This window comes from Pezoporus flaviventris, unplaced genomic scaffold (genome assembly GCF_033815535.1).
Source record: "Pezoporus flaviventris isolate CSIRO_AGI_PZ_B2104156 unplaced genomic scaffold, CSIRO_AGI_Pfla_v1 ptg000150l, whole genome shotgun sequence".
Classification (NCBI taxonomy): Eukaryota; Metazoa; Chordata; class Aves; order Psittaciformes; family Psittacidae; genus Pezoporus; species Pezoporus flaviventris.
This window is the reverse complement of record NW_026892698.1, coordinates 582,579-607,298: the sequence shown is the minus strand read 5'-3', so window position 1 is coordinate 607,298 and position 24,720 is coordinate 582,579. Positions and strand designations below refer to the sequence as shown.

The following is a 24,720-nucleotide window of genomic DNA, read 5'->3' as shown; positions in this document are numbered from 1 at the left end:
AACAAAAAGCCTGTGAAAAAAACTTAGAGAATTATATATTGATTGAAAAAATTAATTAGCTTCATTATATTCTTGTGTTTCAAGCACAGGGATAAAACTTCAGGCAAGTGACTTTTTAGACATATGTTTGAACTGAAATTTTACTATGTTTCTTAAAATTTCTTTCTTCATCTGAAAATTGGATGAATGAACACTCATTCCCACCTATGGGAATACCTCACTTCTTTACATTGTTATGTGTCAGTTGGAGACTCCTTACAGCTAGAGAATATATACAGATAAAAAACAAACTTCCTGTTTATAAAAGAGGAACTTTCTACTTGATGTAATTTGTTATCAGTGTTGTTGACCTGTTTTCTGTGAAATATTTGGAAAGAAAAGTCAATGTCTTCCTCTCTGCTTCTTTCTCTGAGTATTCTCCTTTCTTTTCTAACAGGAGTTTGAATTCACAAAGTTGAGGTAAGAAACTCATTTCGTTACTGGATAATTCAACTAGATTACTCAAAGACAACAGAATTAAAGCTTGATAATGTTCTTATGATTTTATTTAGCAGTTATTTACTATGATAGTTCGTGGTAAAGGTTTAGAGTTAATAAAAAATTGCTCTCCCACTATACAGAGAACTACTGTGGATTCTTCCTGTCAGTGGTGTGTCGGGTAAAATTTTCATGTAAAATAATGAACTACATTTATAAGTTTGTAAATAATTCCAAAAAATAGTTCCATATTCTAAGCTTTATCTTTCCATTAATGCTGGCGTTTTTCTGTAACCTATATCTTGAGTCTGACCATGGACCCAAGAAAACGAAGTTCTTAGGAGTTGTAACCTCAGTGGGCAAAGGAACACACACTTTTTTCTTTCCAGAGTTCTATAATTTTTTTAAGCCAGAGATAAGAAGGTACTTCTGATAGTTCTGAACCTGCTTTATTTATACAGATTTGTGATAAAGCTGAATTTATCAGGGCACATAAATAAAAATAAATATATTTTATTGTATATATTTCTCATTTCCAGAATTGGAAACACCCATTAACTGACTTATGTCAAGAAGTTCAGTTGTTGCAGTGAAATTGTCTGGTGAAAATTAAGTAGCTTTTTTAGGATATCTTTCCAAAAGTAAATTCTTCAGTATGTTGGCAATAATTTGCAGTTCTGGGTACAGTAGAATCATAGAATTATGGAATGGTTCAAGTTGGAAATGACTTTAAGATCATCTAGTTCCAAGCCCCCTGCCATGGGCAGGGATGCCTCACACTAGACCATGTTGCCCAAGGCTCTGTCCTACCTGGCCTTCAGTAATGCCAGGGATGGAGCATTTGCCATGGTTTTGCTCAACCTGTTCCAGTGCCTCACTGTTCTCACAGTAAAGAACTTCTTCCTTATATCTAACCTGAACTTCCCCTGAAGTTCCCCTGAAACTGTTTTCCCTTGCCCTGTAGCTACAATCCCTAATGAAGAGTCCCTCCCCAGCCTCCTTGTAGGCCCCCTTCAGATACTGGAAGGCTGCTAGGAGGTCTCCACGCAGCCTTCTCTTCTCAGGGATGAGCTGCCCCAAATTTCTTAGCCTGTGGGAGGTGCTTCAGCCCCCTTACCATCCTCATGGCCCTTCTCTGGACTTGATCTGCAAGTTGCATGTCCTTATGTTGACGACACCCTAAGTGCACACAGTGCTCCAAGTGAGATCTCATGAGAGAAGAGTAGAAGGGCAGGATCACTTCCTTCAACCTGCTGGTCACGCTCATGTTGATGCAGCCCAGGACATGGTTGGCTTTCTGGGCTGAGAGGGCACACTGAAGCTGGCTCACGTTAAGTTTCTCATTGACCAACACCCCCAAGTCCTTCTCCTCAGGTCTGCTCTGAATCTCTTCTCTGCCCAACCTGTAGCTGTGCCTGGGATTGCTCCGACCCAGGTGTAGGACCTTGCACTTGGCCATGTTGAACTTCATGAGGATGGCATTAGCCCACCTCTCAAGCATGTCAAGGTCCCTCTGGATGGCATCCCTTCCATCCAGAGTGTCAACAGCATCACATAGCTTGGTGTTGTCAACAAAATTGCTGAGGTCACGGTCACGTCGTACTCTCCATGTCACCAACAAAGATGTTGAAGAGGATCCTTCCCAACACTGACCCCTGAGAGACACCACTCATCCCTAGTCTCCATGTGGACATTAAGCCATGGACCACAACTCTCTGTGTGTGATCAACCAGCCAATTATTTTATTCACTGGTGGTGGCCCATCATCAAATTAATGCCTCTACAGTTTAGAGACTACGATGCTGTGTAGGACAGTGTTGAGCGCTTTGCATAAGTCTAGGTAGATGATGTGAGAATTGCTCAGACATGATTTGCCCTTAGATGAAGCCATGGTGGCTGTCACCAACCACCTGGAGAATCTGCTTCGTGATTCTGCCAGACACAGAGGTGAGATTGACTGGTCTGCAGTTTCCTGGATCTTCCATTTTCCCCTTCTTGAGAATGGGGGTTACATTTCCCTTTTTCCAGTCATCAGGAACTTCACGAGACTGCCATGATTTTTCAGATATGATGGACAGTGGCTTAGCAAGTTCATCAACCAGTTCTCTCAGGACCCACAGGTAAATTTTATCACATACCTTGGGCTTGAAAACGTTTAGGTTCTGTAGATCTCAGACCTGATCCTCGCCTACAGAGCACTTACGGTCTTCATTCTCCAGGAATCATGGAATCATAGAATGGTTAGGGTTGGAAACAACCTTAAGATCATCTAGTTCCAACCTGCTTCCATGGGTAGGGACACCTCACACTAAACCATGCCACCCAAGGCTCTGTTCAACCTGGCCTTGAACACCACCAGGGATGGAGCATTCACAGCTTCCCTGGGCAACCCATTCCAGTGCCTCACCACCCTAACAGGAAGGAATTTCTTCCTTATATCCAATCTAAACTTCCCCTGTTTAAGTTTTAACCCATTATCCCTTGTCCTGTCATTCCGGCCCCCCATCCCCATCATCCCTATAGGTCCCCTTCAGATACTGGAAGGCTGCTATGAGGTCTCCACGCAGCCTTCTCTTCTCCAGGCTCAACAGCCCCAACTTCCTTAGCCTGTCTTCATACGGGAGGTGCTCCAGTCCCCTGATCATACTCGTGGCCCTCCTCTGGTCTTGTTCCAACAGTTCCATGTCCTTTTTATGTTGAGGACATCAGAACTGCACACGGTACTCCAGGTGAGGCCTCACAAGAGCAGAGTAGAGGGGCAGGATCACCTCCTTTGGCCTGCTGGTCATTGTCCTTTGGATGCAGCCCAGGATACGGTTGGCTTTCTGGCCTGCAAGCGCCCACTGCCGGCTCGTTCATTTTCTCATCAACCACCACCCCAAAGTCCTTCTCCACAGGGCTGCTCTGAATCACTTCTCTGCCCAACCTGTAGCTGTGCCCGGGATTGCTCCGATGCAAGTGTAGGACCTTGCATTTGGCATGGTTAAACTTCATAAGTTAAAACCTCATGGCTAAGCTTCATCAGGCCACCTTACAAGCCTGTCAAGGTCCGGCTGGATGGCATTCCTTCCCTCCAGTGTCTCAGCTGAACCACACAGCTTGGTGTCATCGGCAAACTTGCTGAGAGCGCACTCAATCCCACTGTCCATGTCATCAACAAAGATGTTGAGCAAGACCGGTCTCAAGACCGATCCCTGAGGGGCACCACTCGTTACTGGTCTTTAGCTGGACATTGGGCCATTGACCACAACTCTTTGTGTGCAGCCATCCAGCCAGTTCTTTATCCACCGAATGGTCCACCTATCAAATTGATGTCTCTCCAATTTAAAGACAAGGATGTCATGTGGGACAGTGTCAAATGTTTTACACAAGTCCAGGTAGATGACGTCAACTGCTCTACCCCTGTCCATCAGTTCCATAGCCCCATCATAGAAGGCCACCAAATTGTCAGGCAGGATTTCCCCTTAGTGAAGCCATGTTGGCTGTCACCAAGCACCTTGTTGATTTTCATGTGCCTTAGCATGCCTTCCAGGGGAATCTGCTCCAAGGTTTTGCCAGGCACAGAGGTGAGACTGACTGGTCTGTAGTTCCCCAGGTCATCCATTTTCCCCTTCTTGAAAATGGGCGTTATATTTCCCTTTTTCCAGTTGTTGGGAGCTTCACCTGACTGCCATGATTTTTCAAATATGAATCCCTTCATTTGTCTTTTGTGACTTGAGCGGTGTGGCTAAAGCACGTGACAGTGAAGACTGAGGCAAGGAAGCCAGTGAGAACTTCAGCTTTCTCCAAATCCAGGGTGGCTAGGTCTCCTGTTTCATTTTGCTGATGGCCTGCATTATCCCTGGTCTATCTTTTGGTGACAAAGTGAATCTTACTTTCTTAAGCTATTTATCAATACCTTGATTAAAAGGTAAAGAATCTGTAATATTTTAGTTGTGCAGCTTGAGGTCTTACGGTTGTATATATGACTTTGTAAAACAGTTAAATCCCTATAACCTTTTTTACCTTTCGAATGTTTGGGACAGACTTAGTAAACTGAACAAAACTTCATTTTAAATGTAAACAATTGACATAATGTAGCCAGGGACCCTTAAATAAGGGATAATTTCACATCCTTGTGGACTAAAATTATTTTTTCATTATTCTGTAATTTTTTGTACGCAGTATAATTTTAGTCTTATTTCTACCCTCAACTCACATTTCTTATTTTTTCCTTATTGGAATATGAGACGTGTATTTTACAATTTTGCCACTTCACAGCCCATGGATTTCTTCTTTCACTACCATAACTTTTTTTTGAAAAACACAATACGTATTGCTGGGGTTTTGACACCAACAGATACGATTTCCGCTGCGTGGGATTGATCCTCTAAAATACTTTCTGCATTTATTTAAACGGAGCTGTATGCTTAACAGTATTTAATATGTAGAGAGACTCTACAGTAATTTTTTAGAGGATAGTTCTGGATTTCAGACGACCATCTTCTATCCAGGAAATTATTTCCATAATATCTAGTAAACATCAGTTCTTCATTTCATTCCAAATGTTCTAAGCAAAAGTGGTATTAAATCAAATGTGATATCTTTACAAGTTTAATACTAAAAAATTAAATCCTTATAACAGTGTTTATCTCTGGAAAAAAAGAAAAAAAAACCAAAAACAACAGAAAAACCTCCTTCCATACAAGTGCATAGATGCTTACATGCATTTCTGTTCACAGTTCATTGCAAAGTGAATGACAGCTGAAGCTCCTAGAGGTCCTTTTAGGAAGCTCTCCACCTTACTGATAGACTTTGGCGTCAGACCGTCCTCTGCTGGAGCAGCTGAAAAGAGGCTTTAGAGTCCATACTGAATAGTTGTGTTAAAAGCAGATATCTGGAAATCATAAATTACATAAATCATGTCTGGAAATAAAATATGCCATAAGAAATAGTCAGAAAAGGGCAAATGAAATGTCCAATCTGAATAAACAAGGAGCCCATTCTGGTTAACATGCACTATTTTTCCCTCTCATAATGAAAATTAGAAGTAAGAATAGGAAGCAAGCAGCAGTGCAAATAGCAGTATTTAACAGAGACCAAGCCCTTTACTTCTATATGTGGGCTGGTGGTGGTGATCTAGAATTGGTCAGAGGTCAGATGGTTAAACCCTGCTTGGGTTTCTTTTCTTTTACCTGTCATGGTATCGGTGGAAATGAATATCTACTGACAAAAGAAAATGTTTAATTATTTGAGACTTAAATGAAAGACTAATGGGTACTAATGGAGTTCAGGTTGCTTATACAGCTAGAAACCAACCTCTAGAAATTAAAGATATTACCACTGGTCAAAGACCATCAGATCCAGTAAATGAGATCTCCCCCTCAATTTGCACAACACAGTGCAAAGCTGACCAAGGAATTTTAATATTGTTTGATTGTGGGGAATATGTGGGATCGCTGAATGGGCACAGTTTATGCCTCTTCAAAGAAATGTTTATATTAATGCATTGTGTGTCATAGTTTATCTACATATTGCTGTCCTCTGTCTCATGTATGTGTCAGATGACCACATCACGTATAACAATGGAAATTATAGAAAAAAAAAAAACCTGCATAGTTGCCTAGGTATTCCAGGATAAGCAAAAGTTCCCTTCAGGTATTCCAGGATAAATAAAAGTTGCCCCTAGTTATTATGAGTAACAGCTGTTTAGGTTTCTAGTACAAGGAGCTGATTTAATTGTTATTTAAGACCTTCCAGACAAGGAAGGGGCCATACACTACATTATGGAAATAATGTTCACATGTCTTATAGAATCAGGACCTATGTTTGGGATAGGAATCAATCCATTATAGCTGATGGAACATCAGCATATGAATTATATCCATAATCATATACATATATTTATTTTCATGTAAGGAATACCTTATGTTTACCCTTTTAAACATAATAAAAGTCATTAACCCATTCAATAGGGGTTTTTTTGTTTTTTTTCTTAATCCTGCAGGTATCTTTAATGTTATCATTCTCAAAAACACATTTACAGACATTCTGGGCAGGTGTGTGACTAAAAAAAGGTCAAAGCAAAATACCAACATACTTAACAAATACATTTCTGCACTCTGTCACAAAAAATCCTTTCGGTTGCATAGCAACTCTCTTTTTAATTACTACTTGTAATCTAGATTTTAATAATTTAATTAGTATTTTTCTTCATTAAATTGCTTCACCCAATAAATTTAATGAATTCAACTCATTGCTTGTTTTTTAAATAAACCCTTTTACATTACTTCTTTGCTCTTTCAGCATTTTTGTCTATGCAGTAGAGACTAAAAAGCTCATTAATTTTGTATCAAAAACCACCGGCAAAGAGGACTCAGCCTTATCCAATAAGTAAAAGTACATCATTTTTAGGTATCTGACGTCATAGGAGTTCAGGTAAGCATTAAGTGAATGTAGCTTCATAAAAGTGCCACTTTACAAAGAGTCATTTGCAAAACTGGACCTAAAGCTAAGGTTTTCAGAGACAAAATTCAGAGTGAAGCAGGACGTTTAGAATAACTTAATTTTAGAGGTAGTGATTTGAAAAAAATGTTTCTCTACTACTGTTTAATATTAGGCAATATTGTAGATTTGTAGGCCCTTACAAAAAATCCTCAGCTATTCCTCTCTATTAAGCTGCTATTGAGAAGCTTAAGCCTAACAAGAACTAAATTATGCAAGAACAATTATGCAAGGGGGGAAAAAGATGGGATTTAAACTGCAGAACCACAGTCACATTTGTCATAAAGAGCTGTAGCTGCTTCACAGTGCAAGTCAAAACTGACAACTGAGCTAAGGAGATATCAGTACTAGTAGCCGAGGTTTGCATACTAAGGTGGTGAAAATACATGGTGGTAGACACCAAAAGAATCAGCCCGTGTCTTCTAGATGTGAGCGAAGGAGATAAAGAAAACATTCTCTCTTAAATGGTTTGCTTAGAAGTACTGACATCTGTATTGGCAGGAAGCAAGAAATTTTCATGCAGCAGAAGCATCTATGTTATCTGTTGGAAACTCTATGTCTGTCTTTCTTCTGAGATAACATCTGTTAAAACCTTTAATTTTGAAAACTCTTAAAAATTTTATGAGATATTATGAGATTTATGATTTATGAGATATTTCCAGTACCTACTTATAATTTGAAGATGCATGTTTTTCTCTCATTTTCTCCCAGATTAATCTGGAATAGAAATTCAAGTCTGTATATGAGGGACTTAAATATCTGAGTATATGAAAGAGGAAAACATATAAGTGGTTTATAAAAATGTTCCTATATATTTAGCATTTAAAATATTATTTAATGAAACCTAAAAAATATTTTGTGTGATGGGTAGGTTTGAAAACTGTTCCCATGTCTGAAAGTAAATAGTTGTTCTTTAATGAATTCTGAGAGGATAAATTCATACTGCAGTGCTTTCTGCCACTGTTTGAGGTATTAATCTAACATACTTTTAACTATTTTTACATATAAAATCTTTATAATATTCATGTCTCCCCCTCCACCCATACAGTCTTACAATGCACTTCCTACCTTCCCACTTACACCAAATTTTCATGGAAGTTTTGAGATTATCAGGCATTATTTTATGACATTATACAAGCAGTTTGTTAAAACAAAACCACCAAACAAGACAACCTTAGCTTTGTGGGTAAAAACTTTCATACCTCACCTAAAAAAATTAAACTCTTTGGATCATTATCTCTCTCATTATAGCATATTTGTCTAAATAAAATTAATAGAGTACCTACCACAGGTTTTCTGCACTGATTGCACATGAATTTGTGGATGTTAATATTCAAGGACATTAAAACAAAAATAAAAGGAATTAGATCCTTTCAAATAAGTGATGCTTTAGCGTTTTGTTCCATAAAGTAAAATAAACATAAAAAATTAAGCCTATAAACATCAGGAAGATGGATAAGTTGACACACCATTCTGCATATCTCTGTTTAATAATATTATATTTCATTTCCCATGCTAAGAAAACAGCCATTACCCAAAGCAGCCATTCGTAAGCAGCCATTCGTAAACGACCATTGTGAACAGATTGCATCCTTGTTGGTGGTATGATAATTGAAATAAGTTTACCAGCCTTTTATGAGGAAATATCAGATGTATAAAGTACCTATTAATCAATTCACTCACTATGGCAAACATCAGTTTCAAAAACAATGGCTATCAAAGAATAGATGGAATACAGGCAAAAATATCAAAGAGTTAACAAAATGGCTCAGCTGTGTGTTGTATCACTTCCAGTAACAGAGGTAGAAGAGGAAGTGGTATAGGGTAAAAGGATTGTACCTCTGGGACTTTGTTTATGGCCATTGACTTCACTGCTTATGGCTGTTTGCTTTTGGATCTCTGTAATGCCTTTCTTATAAGCCTGCTTAAAAGCAGCCTTAAGACAATAACAGGAAGAGTCAGATACCCATCAGTGTCTCATACATGTGTTTGTTTCTCTCCTTCTAAGCACATTTTCCAGTGACTGATTCTATGTTTATGCAATAGGCTACAAAGGCATTACCTGTCCTACAGTATGATGAGCTAATGTTACAATTTTTTCTCCTTGGACAGATTTAGATATTTTTCTATTATTATTTTGGGGGCAGTTTTTGTGTTTGTTTATTTATTTATGTATTATTGTATGCTTTAGGAAGTAGAACTTTAGTACTATCACAGAAATGCAAAAGAACCAGTGACAAAGATGCAACAGTGGTGAATTTCAGATTCATCACTGCCTTTGTCTGTGTTACTTCTGTTTAACTTGGGTTTTTATTCAGATGAGAGATAAAAATCTCATGCAAAGTTTTCCTGTTGTGATTGCAACAGACTCATCTCTTCAGAGTCATGCACTGTTTCTATCTACAAACATTCCTGTCTAAGCAGAAACTGTACTTAGCTGGTGAAAGAAATCATAGAACAAGAGTGGATGCATCAGCTGCAGTTACTTAGATAAAGGTGGCAGCTGCAAGAGCTGTAAGATACCTTGCTACTTACAAGCTCTGGGAAACATTCACGTACAGCCCCTTTGCATTGCTGGAACAGCTCAGAGCAGTTTGTAACAGGCAGTTGAATGGAGTGACCAAATTACCTTTCTTGAATGTAGTAGACTCTATAGGCATTGAAGGGGGACTGACCAGACCACCTCCATTCTTGCATTAGGTGAATTTTTAGAGTGTATCTTCTTGTTATTTCTAATGAAAGGACTCTAATACCACCACTCCTCTGAGTCTGACATGCAAAATCATTGCTAAGATATAGCAAAATAACTATCGCTGAGAACTTACTTTTACTCATGAATTTCATTAGAAGCCAATGGATTAATATCATATGGTTGCAGGCATGAAAGGATGTGAAAACATCTGTTTACATCTCAATTATTGTTACTTAGAAAAAATATTTTATGTCACAGAAAACTGAGAAGAGCACACAGAGACACAGCTTATGAATTGCCATCAATCTATTATGGAATCTGAATGTTTCTTCATTTTCAAAATACTAAGTGTGAAAAGCCACAGACAGAGCGTCTGATACCTTTGATTCAGTGATGAAAGACAAGACGCATTTCAGTGAAATACTTTTCTGGCAAGTGAACACTGAGAAGGAAAAATATATCCAAATTTTGCTGACTAATTAATTAGTTGAGGCACTGGAATTGGCCAAGGACATGGAAGGTCAAGGGAGTAACTTTTGGTAAAACCTTCTAGTGGTAATAAAGACCAGGTCTGTGGACTCCTGGCGTTAAAATCAATGCTGATTTTAATGTTACTTCTTGTAACATCAGTGTTACTAAGGAACAGTTCAGCCAGTCAGAAAGTAAATGGAAGTCTGGTCGTCTATCTAAGCCATATCTAGAAAGCCTGTTTTTCCCTTGGTCACTATACCTAGGTTGAGACAAGAGTTATTATATAGAAAAAACTTCAGATCCCAAATAGTCAAGTTAGGCAGTTGGAACAAGGAGTGATTCAAGGTAATATTCAGGAGACAAAATAGATAACATAGATAATATACAATGCAAATCAAAATCTATGTATTCTTAAATTGCTGATCTATGTCTAATATCTAGGTTAATGTTGCTATTTAGTCACAATCTTGGGATCCATAAAGAGCCACTGAGAAATACCATTTTCATTTAGTAAGAATAGAGAAAGTCTCTACCTCTTTTGAAAGGTAACAGAGCCACATGCCTTTCTTTGATCTCTATAGTATATGAGCAACACTCACGTGTCTAGCAGATGTTGAGTATCCACCTGGTATTTTCAACAAATTTGTGCTGATTATGACAAAAGACATACTCTATAAACCTAGACAGTTTATTAGTGAAGTGCGAATCTTAAAGAACAGGTCTTGCCTGGGTTTTGCTAGAAATTAAAGAGAACACTCCTCCTTAATGTAGCTGCTGGTGAAGAAATTTTTCCAGTTCTTCTATCATGTAACACTGATAGACTTCACAAAAAAAAACCAGCAGTCTCCTCAGAAGAGCATTATGGCACCTGGTGTGTGTAAGTGCTGAAATCAACTGGCAAAAATTATTAAATGTAGAAAGTTTAGCCTTTATCTTAGCAAAGGACAGCATTGCTTGTAACTGCTGTATTGTTTCTGCTGAGCCACACCACAAGCTTGTAACTTTTTCTTCTTTAAAGAGGCAATATCTCCTTTTATCGCATAAAATTAGGAATAAAGAAGATAAATTATTGTTTAAATTTTTGGTTCTGAAGCAAGGAGGACAACTGTTCAAATTAAAAAAAAAAATTACTGTAATGTAATATTTCAAAAGTAGTAATATTTGCCTTACTAATTTTCCTGTCTCCCCCCCAGAAAAACACAAAGAACACAGGAAATACCTTAATTGCTCTTTCTGATAGGAATTTGTTAAATTATTAACTTTCTTATTTCTCTAAGGCATGTATCAGAAGTCTTAACATACTCATATTATGCTATTCTGTTTTAATATGCATAAAACTGCTGTTTTTAAAGTCCCAGCACTTAAGGTTTAATGTTTACTAGTGGATTACAGCAGTGAGTAGTCATTTATAAATGCATAAAATATAAATCAGTTCAATGTTTAATTTAAAATTTTAAATATATAAATAGTCATTTTTATCAATTCTATGTAAGTCACATAAAACAAAGTATAAATTACAAAATATATATATGTATAATCACATAGATATATGACGTACATACAACTGTAGAGGCAGAGAGTTGTATAACTCTGAAACATTGTAGTACTTCTTATAAATATTCTTTGGTGTGCAAGTTTTGCAGTTTATGGAAAGAAAACCAGGGGATGGGGCTGCCAAATCCAGTGAGTTAGATGCTCCTGATTTTTAGGTATTTCTGAATATTGCCCTTATGATAAAAAAAAAAAAAAAATCAAATTTCTCAGAATTCTATGTACATACTTGTCCTGGTTTTAGCTGGGAGAGAGTTTTCTTCCTAGTACCTGGTACAGTGCTGTGGTTTGGATTTAGGATGAGAATAATGCTGATAACACACCAATGTTTTAGTTGCTAGGAGGTGCTTACTCTGATCAAGGACTTTTCAGTCTCTCATGATCATCTCATGCTTTCAGTTTCAAGCCAGGAGGAAGGAGAAACAGGACACCTGACCTAACTAGCCAAAGGGGTATTCCATACCATACAGCACATCATGTATTACATTCCATACAGCACATCATGCCCAGTATATAAACTGGGGGGAGTTACCTGGAAGGGACCAATTGCTGCTCAGGCTGGGCTGGGTATCAATCAGCGGGTGGTGAGCAATTGTATTGTGCATCACTTCTATTTATTAAGAGGCAGTTTTTGTTGGTTGATTTTGTTCTGTTGTTTTGTTGGGGTTTTTGGTAAGGTGTTTATTCCTTTCTCTCACATTATTTCCTATTGTTATCATTATTATTACTATTCCTTATCATAATAATTCTATTTTACTTTATTTAAATTACCAAACTGTTCTTATTTCAACTCGTGGGGTTTAGCTGTTTTCTGATTCTTCCCCATATCCCACTGGAGGGAGGTAGGTGAGAGAAGCTGCATGGTACTTAGTTGCTGGCTGGGTTTAGACCACATTACTCAATATTACTGTCTGTGTAAGCATATATGTAAATGTTTGGAGGAACATAATGATAATTCTCGCCACTGCAAGACTCCATATTGTTTATAGTGGCTTGCCCCACCCATCTTGATATCATTCATGTTCTGGAACTCATTTTGGGAGATGACCAGAGAAGCAGAGCCCAGGCCAATGAGGTGCTGAGGCAATCAGCAGTGGTATTCTGATCACAGAAGAGCCTCCTAGGTGAGACTGTGGTGTTGCTGTCAAGAAGGGAAACCCATGTTTTCCTTTCCATCTAGCATGCTCACCTGCTTCTTGGTGATATGGACTCCTTGTTTAATTTGTATCTTAATCTCTTAGCTCCTTCCTACTAATTTCAGTAGGAACTAATAAGTAGTTTTATGCCAGTAGGAATTTAAAAGCATGGGCATTTCAGAAGCATGTATTGAAAAAATGTTTAAGATATGAAATAAAAGATACCTTGGCACAGAAAAGTTAAGGGAAGGATTATAACCTGTATAACAAGTACTGCTTGAGTGCTATCAAGTAATTTACTGACTTCTGTGTGCTTTCCCTGTACAGTAACATCACTTGTGTTCCTTAAGTTACATTGGCTCCCAGACATTCTAGAGCCATTCTGCTGGATGTCATGTGCAACCATCGAAAAATATAATCCTTGCAATGAATTAAATGAAAAACTAACCAGAAAAGCAGTACATTTTACAAGCATAATAGCTGACTTGAAAGTGTATCCTGGGGTTTCAGATGATTTCATAATCTGCTACAGCAAATTTAATAGTATTGTTGCCTGGAAGCTAAGCCATTATACCACATTTAATTTCACTAAGATGTAAATTACATGGTTCAGTGTCATATAGTACCAGCTACTGCCATTGCAGATTCTTGTTCTTGCAGCTGTCAGGAAATCTAATGTTTATGAGGGTTTTGTTTAGCTATAAGTCTTAAACTTTTAAAGACTATTTTAAAAACAGTAATTTTTTTCCATGTCTTATTTGCTATTACTCCATCTCATCTCTGCGTTCACCTCTTTTCTAGCAATATTAACAGCCTAACAGTCTAATTCTTGAATTATACCAGTAAATATTCAGTCATTGAAGAAAAGAAGAACAATATGACTTGAAAGTGACTTATTGACTGTTATCATATTTGGTTTTACTGACCCTTTAAGCCAATATGCAAATGCTCTTCTTGTAGAAAAATAGACAGCTTGGGTGCTTATATTCCATCTTTTATGGTAACTGCCAACATGAAATATAAGGAGACATTTTGTATTACCATATAACTTTAACCAGAAAAATATAGATAAAGTGTGGTCCCAATATGTACATCAATACTTCTGTTATCATCTGAAACTTCCAGCTGAACTGCATATGAAAATATCCTAGCTGACCATCCATAAAACATAACAGATGTATCTTTAAAGTAGTAGATCATATTTTTCTATCATTAAAATCTAATACAAAAATTGACTGTTAACATCAAGTCATAAGATGTAATACCAGTGATGTCTTGACTACATTTTACAAGTACTGTGATACATGGCAATTAAAATGCTGTGGGAGCTTATTGTTTTTTCTTTCAAATGTCTGTTACTTAAAAATATCTTACTCTTGCACATCTGTATATTTTTATCTCTACACTTGACTGTGGGTGGATCGTTTGTGTATCTTCACTGCTTGCCAGTTCCATGCTTGTGACAACTTAATTGATTCTATGCATGCATATATGGGAAATCAGTGAAGACTTTAGATTAACCTTTAACAGTAAGTACTACTAATAAACAGATGATTTGCAATAGAGGTTATTTTTCAGATGACATAATATAAATCAAAAATAACTGAAGTCAATTGTAAACACACAAAAATAAAAAAAAAATTATCTTTATCTTGAAAAGAGAAGAGTTTTTCAGTTACTCACATTTGAAAAAGTTTACAGAAATTGAGATTTTTTTACAGAAATTATCCTTCTGCAATGAGGTGACCTGTGTGTTGTATTAGGGAAAGTCTGTAAAGTTCTCTATTTGGATCTGAGTAAAGCATTTGATACTGTTTCCCCCAACATTCTCCTGGAGAAACTGGATGGGTGTATTCTTCACTAGTGAAGAATTTTGCCTGAATGGCCAAGCCCAAAGAATGATGCTAAATGGTATCACATTTAATTGGTGACCACTCACTAGTGGTACCCTTCAGGACTTGGTATTAGGGCCAGCATTGTTTAATATTTTCATCTATGATCTGGATGAGGGCATTGAGTGCACCCTCAGCAAATTTGCAGATGACACCAAGGCTTGTGGGAGTCATGATCAGCTGAGGGATAGGAACGCTCTGAAGAGGGATCTGGACAGGCTGGATTGATGGACTATGGCCAGTGGTATGATGTTCAACAAGGCAAAGTGCCAGGTTTTGCATTTGGGCCACAACAGCTCCATGCAACACTGCAGGCTTGGGGAAGAGTGGCCGGAAAGCTGCTCTGAGGAAAAGAACCTGGAGATGCTGACTGACAGAGCTGAACATAAGCCAGCTTGTGCTCAGGCAGCCAAGAAGGCCAACAGCATCCTGGCCTGTATCAGCAATAGTGTGTCCAGAAGGGCCAGGGCAGTGATCGTACTCAGCACTGGTGAGGCCACAGATCAAATCCTGTGTTCAGTTCCAAGCCACTCACTACAAGACAGATATTAGGGTGCTGGAGTGAGTCCAGAGAAGTGCAGTGAAGCTGGTGAAGGGTCTGAAGCACAAGTCTGATGACGAACAGCTGAGGGAAATGGGGTTGTTTAGTCTGGAGAACAGAAGGCTTGGTGGGTACCTCATCATCGTCTACAACTACCTGAAAGGAGGTTGTAGTGAAGTGGGGGTCAATCTTTTCTCCCAAGTAATAAGTGATAGAAAAAGACGCAATGGCTTCAAGCTGCACCAGGAGAAGTTTAGATTGGATATAGGGAAAATTTCTTCACTGAGAAGGTAATCAGGCATTGGAACAGGCTTCCCCAGGGAAGTGGTGGAATCACCATCCCTGGAAGTGTTCAAAAACTGTGTAGATGAGGCCCTAAGTGACATGATTTATAGGGATGCTGGAGAGGGACTCTTCATTAGAGACTGTAGTGATAGGACAAGGGGTAACGGGTTAAAACTTAAACAGGGGAAGTTTAGGTTGGATATAAGAAGGAAATTCTTTCCTGTTAGGGTGGTGAGGCACTGGAATAGGTTGCCCAGGGAAGTTGTGAATGCTCCATCCCTGGCAGTGTTCAAGGCCAGGTTGGACGAGGCCTTGGGTGATATGATTTAGCATAAGGTGTCCCTGTCCATGGCAGGGGTTTGGAATAGATAATCTTAAGGTCCTTTTCAACCCTAACAATTCTATGATTCTATGATGGACTTCAAAGTCCACGGGTAAAGGCTGGACTTAAAGGTAATTTCCAACCTAGTTGATTCTATGATTCTACAAAATGTGTTAATGTTTGCTGCTATCAGTTGGCTTCTTTCATTTAGTAAAGCCATTACCTACATTTTGATTCTGGCCGTATTTGTTTGCTTCTTTTAGCTGTTATTATATACTGGCACAAATTCTCATCTGTATATGACAGCTGTGGTATGGCAGCCATTCAGTGGCTGTGTGAGAGAAAGCATGATTCTGTCAGTGCTCTGTAACATTGCCATGAATAGCAATCATCTAAAATCAGCAATAAAATTGCTCTATATCAGAAAGATATTCTAGAACCAGCCATAATATCTCTTCAAAATTGTCTGAATTTGTTTTTGAAATTGTCTATAGAGGAACTTAAGATCATGAAATGGAAGATATCAGCTGGGGTTTTGTCACATATTTGAGCTGAGAGGCTGGTTCTGTGTTTTGGGACCAGTATGAGGTATTTTTACAGATACTTCTTCCTAGCAGAAATTTTAGGTAGTACAAAAACTAAGGGTACATGTCTCCAACAAAACTGTGACCAACCATAGCCAAACCTCTCACCTTCACTTCTGTCATCTGTGAGTTTTAATCAGCCTACAGAGAAAAGAGTCCTAACTGCCATCCTACCCTAGGTTTCAATTCCTTCGCTGCAAAGTAGGCTACATATGCTTACTCATGGTACAGTAAAGTTCTGTGGAATGAGTAGCCTGGAAGGTGTTTGCCATTGTCTGCAAAGAAGCTACAGAAGGGAGCACAAAAACACTTTTAAATGAGATTTAATGAACATAAGTAGTCACTAAGGAAGAAAGCAATAAGGATTAAGAAATTAGCTACAAGATTCTCTATGATAGACACCAGTTACAAGAGAATAATGGTCAAATGCTTGGCACAAGTAACTCACCTATAAAATAGTGATGTTCACCAGGGTGGGTGGAAGCACGAGCTTGTGGATTCAGAGCATTATAAATATAGCTTCTGTATTCCTCTCTTGGTGAGGGACAGGAAAGATGGGACCTAATATGTATATAGCAAATGTTTATCTACAACTCTTATAATGGATTTAACCTTAACACTGTAGTAACATCAAGAGACTACAGTTTGCTTTAGAGTGCTCTGTCTGAAACTGAAAAAAACTACCAGTCCCAGAAACACAGGGGGCATGAAACTCGCCATGTCAGAGGAAGCATTCCTATGTCATAAATGGATGACAAATACTAGTTCAAAATCTTTCTGCACTCCCTGTTCCTTTAGACCTTTTATTTGGATGAAAAAAAAACCTTAAAAATTACAAAGTAAAGAAAAGCTGAGCTGTCGTGGAAGTAGTAGATTTTTTTTTCCTTATTGCTGAGTTTTTTTTAATACACGCTTTATATGTAAATGAGGTGTCTTTGATATTCAGTTTATCGGTATTGCGGGACACGTGATGACTTAGTGCTTCATGCTTAGAGAATATGATATTCTAAAAAAAATATGGCAGTAGAAAGCAAGGAAGTGTCAGGCTAGCTGGAAAATGACAAAACCCTTCAAATCTCTTTTCTGTTCTGTCCTAGAAAAACGTTTGCTAAATTAGGCCTTTTAACAGAAAAAAAAAAACAAACAACAAAACCCGAAAAAACAAACAAAACCCCCAAAACATATGTACAGTGCAGGTAATATTTTGTTTAGTTCCTATTAAAAAAAAAAAAAATCACTGCTATTTCTGTTATATTTAATAAAACATTGAGACGAGAAATTTTTCAAAAGGCAGGTCACTTAAATGCTCAGTTGCTGTTAGCTTTTTTTTTCTTTTAAGAATAAATTTACAAAAAAAAAAGCCCTCCTTACATGGTGAACATATTTTTTTTTCCACTTCACTGATAATTATATGGTACTATTCTTAATACTTATCTGTATCCTGTCTTCTGAAATCTGATCTTATAACACAAATTTTAAAGGAATAAAAAGTGAGCAACCATGGCAGCATAAACCAGCAACCCACATCCATGTGCTGCAACATTATGCTCTGAAATGAGAATCATTTGAACTCCAAACGCTTCTGGGTTTTGTTTTGCTGGTTTCATGGTTGACATACAAATTCAAAAAAAAAGTTGTACGATATGTAACCCTACATTATTCTCCAGCTAAAAGTTGGTTAAGTGGGTTTTATATGAGAGATTTTTGCCTTGTTTTCCACTAAAAGCAATACCTCCAAAATGTAACCTGATCCTGTATCAATATTACATTCCTACATGTTGAAAATGCTTAAACGCTTGACATCAAAATTATGTTTAAATAGTAGATTATAATAGTAAAACTCTATGGATTAAATGAGTTGTTTACTTCAGAGTTCCATATTTCAGTGGTATGTGCAGAAATGCTATTCAACTTTTTTATTTTCAACAAAGTTGCATTTAGGTACCATTAATATATATATGGAACTCTGCGCTTACATTTACCTTTTGGTTCTTAATCCTAAAATGTCTTATTTCACATTCAAGATACTTTGCCTGTCTGAAGTATTGAGGAATATTCTTAAATTTGTTGTTATTTGGAAAATAAAATTTAAAGTGACTTCTATATAAAATCCTTTATAAAAAGGATTTAAAACCCCTCCAACCTTTGCAAATATAAGCCAAATCACAAGCCCTATGTTTTGTGTTTGCATTGCTAATTTATCTTCATCTTAGTGAAAATTCTGGAATTTTGCACATTCTTTTTAGGCTATTTCAGTATCAAATTGCGTTCTGTCAATGTCTCATTTAAGCCTAATGTTTTATTCAATATCACATGTATAGCACTGTATAAATATAATGATTCCAAAAGATGAGTGACGCTAAAGCTCTTTAGAAATTTATTACAGATGTTATTTTATCTTTATTTCACAGCTTTCATAATACAAATTAGTAGTTTAATTCTATTTTTACTCAGACCAGTTTGCTTTCTTTTTTTTTAAGACAACTTTTCTTCTAGAGAGATTTTGTAAGTGTGCTAAATCAGTCAGAAAAATGTTTAACTTTGCTATGCAGAAGAGCATCCCCAGAAATGTTGTTCTTCCTATGGAAAGTATTCATAAGTTTTCCACAGGATATTATTATTAATATCCCAAATCCCAAATAGCCCAAAATCAATAGGGCTTTTATATTAAGGAAATTAATAAAAATAACTGTTTTAAAAAATATAATTTCTTTTTCTTTTGTAGTTGATGTAAATCAAGAGAACAAAAGTGTTAAGATTTTAATTAGGCTTATAGAGAATTAAATAATTTATACTGTATGCTAAAATATTTCAGGTTTCCTTCACTTTTTCTTGTTTGCCAAAAATACAGAAGAATGAAATTATTTGTTAGAAACAGTTCAGACTGCTTCTCTGCATCTTATACCAATTCTCCCCCTTTTTTTCTCTTTCCCTTTTTTATGATGTGATTTGTCCACTAAATGACAAAAATGTCTGTTATTGGACGTGCTTTTTATCTCAGTCTGTTATTAATTTGCAGTTTGCATAAGAACATCAGAAATGCTCTACTCAGCTATATTCTGTCCAGCACAATACTTTTTCACTGACAGTGACCATACAAGATGCTTCTACCCATTCATAGAACTACAGAATCATAGAACCAAGGAATCATAGAACGGTTGGGTTGGAAGGGACCTAGTTCTAACCCCCCTGCCACGGGCAGGAGCACCTTCCACTAAACCAGGCTGCTCAAAGCCCCATCCAACCTGGCCTTGAACACTTCCTCAGGGATGAGGCTTCCACAACTCCTCTGGGTAACCTGTGCCAGTGCCTCACCACCCTCACAGTAAAGAATTTCTTCCTAAGATCTAATCTAAATCTATCCTCTTTTAGTTTAAAGCTGTTGCCCCTTGTGCATAACTACAGACCTTGGTAAAAATCTCCCTCCGCCTTTCTGAAAAGCCCCCTTTATATGTTGAAAGGCCACTTTAAAGTTTCCACAGAGCCTTCTCTTCTCCAAGCTGAAAAATCCAAGCTGTAACAGCCTTTCCTCTTAGGAACAGTGTTCCAGCCCTCTGACCATTTTTGTGGCCCTCCTCTGGACCCACTCTGAACTAGGTGCAGCACTTTGCACTTTGCATGTCAAACTTCATAAAGTTTTCATGGGCCCACTATTAAGCCTGTCAAGGTCCCTCTAGATGGCATCCCTTCCCTCTGGCAAATCAACTCCACCCTAGCTTGATGTCATCTCAAAATTGCACTCAATCCCACTATGCCATTTATGAAGACAGCACTGGTCCTTGTACGGAGCCCTGAGGGACAGCAGTCATTTCTGATTCCCACTTGGATATTGAGGCTTTGACTACAACTTTTCTGACATGTCGTTCCAAGCAGGTCCTTATTTGTATCAGTTAATTTGTCAAACCCATATATCTCCGATGTAGCTGCCAGAATGTTGTGTGGGACTGTATCATAGGCCTTACAGAAGTCTAAATAGATGGCAGCAGTTGCTCTTTCCTTGTCCATTAATGCTGTCACTCCATTGTTCTACCACTGGATTTGTCAGGCATGATTTGCCCTTTGTGAAGCCGTGCTGGCTGTCTCTACTCATCCCTCTATTTTCCATATGTTTTGACATGTCTTCCAAGAGGATCTCCTCCATGATCATACTGGGCATGGAGATGAGGCTGACTGGTCAGTAATTTCCAGGGTCCTACTTTTTACCCTTTTAAAAAACGTATGTGATGATTTCCTTTTTCCAGTCACTGGGGACTTCACCTAACTGCCACCACCTTTTAAATATGGTGGAGAGTATCCTAGCAGCTTCATCTGCTAGTTCCCTCTGGACCCAGGGATGCCTCTCATCCTGAGATGCATTCCTCACAAACTTCCTCAGCATCTACACTCTCAAGCTTAGGGACATGTCCCAGCCTATTCTCTTCAGTATCCACTTACCAATTTGTCTTAAATTTATCTCATCCCTTAGTGGACCTACTCATGTTATTTACCCCAATAACTTTCTATGGCAACAAATTCCTGCAGTTCATGACTGGTTTTGTAAAAAGGTAAATAATCTGTTTAAAATTTATCTCTTCCTCTTTCAAACTGTTATCCCTTCCTCTTGCCCCCTAATTCTAGTATTTAGTAAATGTAGTGGTGTCTTTACCTTAAGTTTCACCCTCTTGGCTCAGTCATACCCAAACGTTTGCCTGGCCTTTGCCTCTTCAATGGAAGAGTTGTAGCCTTTTAGTTTTTCCTCATTAAGCTCTGTTCTCTCTCATTTTAATGCTTTATACCTTTTTAAACTCCACTTTACCTTCACTGAGATGCAGAGAAGATAGCTGCATAAAGTATTCACAAAAAAGAGCATACCAAGATTTTAAATAATATCAAACTGATACTGTCTACCCTTTTCTTGATACACCTTCTGATTGTGATGAGCATTTTCTCAGCTTTTGTGAATGCTGCTATGCAGTAAATTTTTTATTTCAGAGAGCTGTCAATGATAATTCCAAGATCCCTGCTGAGTCACCACTGCCATTCCAAATTCAGTATCCTCTAAGTAAAATTTTGATTATTTTTTCCCTAGAAACTTTGCATGTATCTACATTGAAGTTTATCACCTTTTTGGTTTCTCACTCAATGTTGAAAGGTCCTTGAGGACTTTCTCAATGTTGAAAGGTTGTTGAGCACTTTCTCATGAGCAATATGGCATTTGGCTACCAAGAGAGCTCAGTTCTTGTGACCTCCAAAAATTTACAGGTCACTGAAAGACACTGAGCAAAACTGTTCCCACTTCAAACTCTGACATTCCTCAGAATGCCACATGCATCTCTTCTCCATTCTGAGCAGCAATACTAAATTGACCCCTCTGCAAAATTCTCCAGTCTTGCAACAATTCAAGTTCTCTAAAACCATTTGGCTGGCAGCGAAAAAACAAGGCATGAAGTCAGAGTCATTTGTCTCTCATTCCTAGGGTGCTCTCTAGAGCAGTTTAGGAGATACAAGTGAATTCAACAATTTAGCATCATCTGACTGACAATGTGGATTTTACCGTATGTGGGCTGCACACCTTAGGCAGGAACTTGACAATTTCATGTTTGAGTTCCTTCTAGTTTCTTAATGTAATCTGATCCCAACATACAACTCCTGTCTTTGGTCTAATACATCTATAATTTTCCCTCATAGTGGGGGAAAGTGGGGCAATGATAGAAATCATTCCAAAGGTTATAGAAGACTGGTAGAAAGAACTCCCTGAACTTCTTTTTTATAATATCATCATTCTTGAGTACCCCTTTTACACAGTTTTCAAGTCGTGATATTACTTCCCAAGATGGCCTTCTTCTCATATATTTAAAAACACTTTGTTATCACCTTAAGCATTATTTTAACAGCATCATGATGTTCGTGGTTTAGTAGCATAAATCTGTCACCACATTTCTACTGAAAGAGCCTAGTTCCTGCTGGAAAAAAAAAAAAAAATAAAAGGAAGAAAAAGAGTGAGCTAAATAAGCTGTAAATAAAACAAGAGGATTGAAAGAGTCCAAAGTAACTTAATTTCAAGCGATAGAAAGACTGACTGATGTTTATGTGAGATCAGTGAAGTACTAAGCCTCTTGAGTAATTACCATATTATATCTGAAAGAACAATATGCATTGATTGATAGTTATACTACTCAATTGAAAAAAGGTGCAGTGCAAGGAATAACCTTTCACAGAGCCAAATATTGTGCTAATTTTAGGAAGAAGTACTACATTAACATTTTTATTTTGACATAGTAAAACATGGTTTCGTTTCCTGAACAAATGCTCTTCTTATAAAATTTTTTATTCATTTTCAAACATTTTAGAATTTGGGGTAGAATACTGTATATGATAATCCTTCTCAAGAACTTTCTACATTTTCTTGCATAATTCATGCTTATCAATGTCCTGTAAATCACAAAAAACAGCAAAATCACTAAACTAAAAATTAAGGAAAGAGAGGTGCAACAAGGAATGGCAGCAAGTTTATAAAATAAATGTAAAAATAACTCCACAAGATAAAGAAAAGGATAATTTAGAAGTGCATAAGCTTAAAAAAGACATAAGTTTCATTTTTTGCTTTATTGCATCACTTAGATCAACATTACTAATGTATACTGCTGTAACCCTATATGGTGTCTGAATGTAATAAAAAATAGTGATCATGATATAATTATGTGTAATATTCTTTGAGATCTTTCGTTTTGTATGACTGTTGCTTAAAGGATGATTGTTTCCCAGTTAAAGAAAAAATTAAAAGAAATCCAAATATAAGTATATCAATGTAGTTCTAAACAGTCGTAACATATATGTGTCACCAGCCTCTATCCTTGTGGCTGATAAATCTGCTACAGATTACAGATGTTTTAGAATAGGAACTTCTGTCTTCCCTTTTCTCTGAATCATGTTTTGAGTAAAAGGCAGGTAATAACTGGAATCTTAATGTTAAAGATTTCAAATTTCTAGCAGGGTATTCCTATACATGACAGCATCTTATCTGTGTATTTCAGATCTGTGTTATCTACGTCATGCTACAGAAACAGAGTTCAGAAATAGTCACCTTCATTCAGGTCAAAATTTTCAAAAGCAGGGACTAAACATGCATATCAATAGAAAGGTTCTAAATATGTAAATAACAGAAACCACTGTGGTGTTTATGTAGCTGTAGGCTTTTTATAGTTGTTTTTTTTTTCAAATAATAGTAGTTTTAGCAACCCCCCTTTGTCATAAACTATTTTATCATTTTCTATAACAGGAAAAGTAAGTCTCAAATTCTGTCTCTTTTGTACCACTTGCCTTTTGCAGTGCTCTGCAAAGACAGCAACAGAACTGCAGAAAGCATTTAATACTATGCTGTGAAATAAGGTCATTAAGCACATGAGCCAAAAGCTGTTGTGGTAGAATAGACAATTCCAATTGACTTCAATGGGATTTGGGTCAAGAGAAATCAGCTACCATGTACGATAAAAAGACTAGGTCTTTAAAATTTGCTGTGATGGGTTGACCTGGGCTGGATGCCAGATGCCCACCAAAGCTGCCCTATCACTCCCTTCCTCAGCCATACATGGGAAAGGAAATCTAAAGAAAGGCGCATGGGTTGAGATAAGGACAGGGAGAGATCATTCACCACTTACTGACCACCACAAGAAAAACAGACTCAACTTGAGAAAATGAATTCAATTTATTGCCAATCAAATCAGGTAGGATAAAAAGAAAAAAAAGCCTAACAATTTCCCCTCACCCCTTCCTTCTTAACAGGCTTAACTTTTCTCCAAAATTCTCTATTTACTTCCCCACAGTGGCACAGGAGGGAGAATGGGGCTTGTGGTCAGTTCATTATACATTGTCTCTGCTGCTCCTTCTTTCTCAGGGGAAGACTCCTCACACTCTTCACCTGCTCCATCACGGGATCCCTCTCACAGGAGACAGCTCTTCACAGACTTCTCCATTGTGAGTCCTTCCCATGGGCTGCAGTTCTTCAAAAACTACTCCAGAGTGGGTCACAGCCTGCTTCGGGCATGCTCTGGTGCTGGGTCATTACCAGACTGCAGGGGGATATATACCTCAATGTGGATCCTCATGGGCTGCAGGGACACAGCTTGCCTCACCATGGTCTGCACCATGGGCTACAGGGGAATGTCTGCTCCATCACCTGGAGCATGTCACCCCCTCCTTCTTCACTGACCTTGGTGTCTGCAGGGCTGTTGCTCTCACATATTCTCACTCCTTTCTCTGCCTGCAGTGCACAGGATTTTTCTCCCCTTCTTAATATCTCAAAGGTGC

General features: G+C 37.7%; 1 protein-coding gene across 1 annotated transcript in view; it reads left to right on the top strand.

Moving 5' to 3' along the window:
* The first annotated feature begins 441 nt into the window (after window positions 1–441).
* The window catches only part of PTPRD (protein tyrosine phosphatase receptor type D), a 601,423-nt gene continuing 577,144 nt past the window's right edge, over window positions 442–24,720 (top strand). The window contains exon 1 of the mRNA XM_061479480.1: window positions 442–459. The gene's annotated coding sequence lies outside the window, so the exon portion shown is untranslated. The remainder of the gene's footprint in view (window positions 460–24,720) is intronic.